This window comes from Colossoma macropomum, unplaced genomic scaffold, assembly GCF_904425465.1.
Source record: "Colossoma macropomum unplaced genomic scaffold, Colossoma_macropomum, whole genome shotgun sequence".
NCBI classification, from domain to species: Eukaryota; Metazoa; Chordata; class Actinopteri; order Characiformes; family Serrasalmidae; genus Colossoma; species Colossoma macropomum.
Genome location: NW_023494796.1, coordinates 12,057,128 through 12,060,802, shown reverse-complemented (window position 1 = coordinate 12,060,802; position 3,675 = coordinate 12,057,128). Strand labels below are relative to the sequence as shown.

The 3,675-nt window shown below is 40.2% G+C and overlaps 1 non-coding gene across 1 annotated transcript; it reads left to right on the top strand.

The window, feature by feature from the left end:
• Positions 1-2,642: 2,642 nt before the first annotated feature.
• On the top strand, positions 2,643-2,806 carry LOC118817173. The gene has a single exon (XR_005007972.1). It is a non-coding gene; the product is annotated as a U1 spliceosomal RNA (small nuclear RNA).
• Positions 2,807-3,675: the final 869 nt, after the last annotated feature.

The window sequence follows — 3,675 nt, the reverse complement described above, 5'->3', positions numbered from 1 at the left end:
GGGCTAGTAAATACATTGACGTAAAGCAATAAGTTATGATACGTTCATTACATGTTTTATATATAACACAATGTTCATTCCAAAAAAAAAAAAAAGGAACTCAGAAAACACATACCTGGCATGTCCACCTCCATCAGCTCATCATCAGTGGGCTCTGACAAATACAGAATATTAAACATTAACAATGGGAAAATTTGCATTACATTCACATGATTTTTACACAATATGTGCTGTGCTGAATGATGAGCTCCTTTACTTTACACGATTTTAAAACTTACCAAGAGCTTTAGGAGACTGCTCTCGGGACGATCCAGGGTGGTGAAGAGAGCCAGGAGCCGAAATGGAAGACGATGAGGGTGAGGAGCCATGCAGTGCCTGGTCTACATCCCTCTTCTGGATGTACTTCCTCAGTGCATCCATTTTAGTTCCTGGTCTGCTCATCTGATCTCTCAGCCACTGGACGTAGCTGTTAAAAAGCCAGAATAGTGAACAAATATATTAATGATTACAATTAATAATGTAGTTCATTTTAATTAGGCTACTGTTTTACCACTATTACTACAGCTTACATACATAAACTACACCAACAATAATAACAGTATATTTTAAATCAATAAATCAATAGATAAATCAGTGTATTAATCCTAGAGGGAAGTTACAGTAAAGAGCAAAAGTATTGCCATACGCTATTCTACAGATGCATAAATAGAAGTAGTAAAAATATGTAACAAAATATACTAAAACAACCATAAAATATAACATGCAGAATTTGAATGTATCTTTATCTCTTTTTCGCCCTGTCTGCAGACTCATAAAGCTGCTTATAGGTACGCAGCTTGTGTGCACCAAAGCCCACAAAACAGTCATCCGCCTGGGTGCTCCGCTGCCTCCGCTGCCTAATGACCTCAGCAACCTCAGGAAAGGAGGAAGCCTAGGAAAGGCATACTTGAGGAACACATCTTTATTGCTCATAAGGGCAGTGTTGCTCAGGTCGCCAGACTCCCGCTCCTTCTGGTGCCCTGCCAGGACAATGACAGCATAGCCGAGGTCATTCTCCAGAAGCCACTTCAAGGTTTTCCCTCGGTACTGGCCAAACTAGATAGCACTCTCACTCGCTACCAGCTGGTCGTGCTAAGGGTCTCCTCCTGCGGCCACCACTCTTTGTTTGGCCTCTGTCCAAATTGCCACAGCATCCTGGACCTTGAAAAGAGCGCCTGACCCTATGTGGGTCAAGTGCTCCCTCTCCACAGCAAGTGCTGCAGGTGAGGCTCATAGAGTGAGCTCTCCGTTCTCCTCACGATGAAAAACTGGCCTTGGATCCATTGTAGAAAACACTGACAAATAAAATCAAAATAAACTACTGTAAGGGGCGAGCAATACGGCCAATATACAGCATCACAATACATTAAGACATTTTCACGGTACACAAGATCCATCGCAGTAGTGTAACCATTGTTTTTTCACGGGTAGTTTTTCTGAGGTTTATTACATTTATTAACATTTCAAACACTCTGCACTAAATCCACTGAAACAAAACTAGTTCTGCTCTCTTGGTCAGGCTCCTTTAACCTGTTTAACTCCGTGAAACGCACTTTGTCATATTCTGTACTTCATAACTTTCATATTTCATAAGCTTCATTCGAAAGGTGGGTGTCACATGAGAGCTGTAACTGTCTTCTTTACAGTCAAATAGATGGGTAATGTAGTTTTAAAACTTTATAATAGAAGAAGCTGAACTCATTTTTTTTTTCTACTGAACGTTGACCCATTTTTCCACAAATCTGGGCTATAAACTATAAACAGATGGTGTCTCTTCAGTGATATACTCTGGAAAAATTATTTTTCTAAGATTTTTGGCTTTCAGCAGTAAATTGTAAGCATATAGCATTATGTTTATGATCATAAAACACATTTTCTGTTAATTTGAGGGAAACATTTACAAAAAAAACCCAAAAATTTACATTTATTTCATGCAGTTACTGAATAATTTGCCTTACGATTTGGGCATGTAAATTCAGATGGAAAAACCGAAATATATCCATGAGCATAAGAGGTTAAATACTGACCACATGCTGTTTAATTGAAAAACATGCTCAGAAACGTCTTTTGTAATGTAGCTTAATTTACCACTCACACGAGAAAATATTGTCCTATCGGTTCTAGTAATTGACATATTTAATATTCTACGCAGAAAAATGACATCTGATAGCAATTATAAAAGGCGGAAAATTGTAAAACACCAAGAAAAAAATGCATTAAAGTAGTAAAACATACCTAAAAAAATTGCAAAGAATAAGCAAGCTAATCAAAATAAACATGACAAGATGGATGAATTCTATGGAGACAAAAACATTTTAATTTAAGAAATAAAAAAAATTAGAAAATAGGATGTGCAGCTAGCAAGCTAACGCTGCGTAATTTGTGTGAAAATACAATTATAACATCTCCGTAATGTACATACATCACACACCTGCAGTCCAAACACTACGTTTAAAAAAGTGGTTAAAACAGTTAAGTAACGGACTTACCTGTAAATCGCTCTGAAGACGCTGCTGCTCGCTAAAGTACTGAGACTGAAATGATGCTCCCGCGCCAGGCCGTCAAAACTGCGAGCTCACGTGAAACCTCCGCCCGATCAACTCATACTTACCTGGAAGGGGCGATACCATGATCACGAAGGTGGTTCACCCAGGGCGAGGCTCTGCCATTGCACTTCGGTGGTACTGACCCTTGCAAATTCCCCAAACGTGGGAATATCGACTGCATAATTTCTGGTAGTGGGGGGCTGCGTTCGCGCTCTCCCCTGACAAAAACTTGCGTTACAACAACAGGACTAAGGAGCAAGTCTCTGCAGTGAGGACTGTGGGCTGCGAACATAGCCAGTGGCCTGTGTTTCAGGTGGTTGGGTGCGAGTTGCTCAAGGTTTCCTGTGCGATGGCTTTTACAAGTCAGCTACTAACTTGTAAAAGCCATCGTGCAAGGAAAACAACTTTGAGAGAGCCCAGAGTTTAACAAAACGTCAAGACCTAAGAGAACACTGTTTACTAGAGATGTAATGCTCAATACCAGAGCATCGAATCAGTGTCGACACTTCGTGCTGCTAATTGTATCGATACAATGACTCGGTGCTTTGCTTCAAACGCTTGAGTCATGTGATAACCGCCAACGAAGCTTTATTACATCACTGAAACCGACTGAAACACCCTGGGCTTCCGTGAGGTTAAACCAGTGAACGCCAAACGGTTTGTGTTGTTTTCAGTAGGCATTTTTCAAATATTTTATGCTTTATTCCTGCATTGTTTGTACACTGATCTATAAATAAAAGGACATAATCTATAGTTGGCCTATTTTTGTCTGAACCCATTCATGCCCACTTACCCAGAGGAAGTTCAAAAGCGTGTGAAAAAAACCCAAACTCGAGGGTTTCCTTAAGAGAGAGAGCGAGAAAACATCACAGAGATTGTTCCATTAATTAAACAGATCTATCATGGATATCATCATCTATTCTGTTGACTACTTTCCCCCAACTCTTTTGTTTTAAGATGTTGCTCTGGCATTTCTTTTGTTTGGCCTTTGACTTCTCCTTTCTTTGACTTGTCCCCCGCTCTACGATTGAGTTTGTCTCTGCGCCTGGTCGGTGGCTTATTCCATAGCTTGCTGTGGTTCTAACGTGGG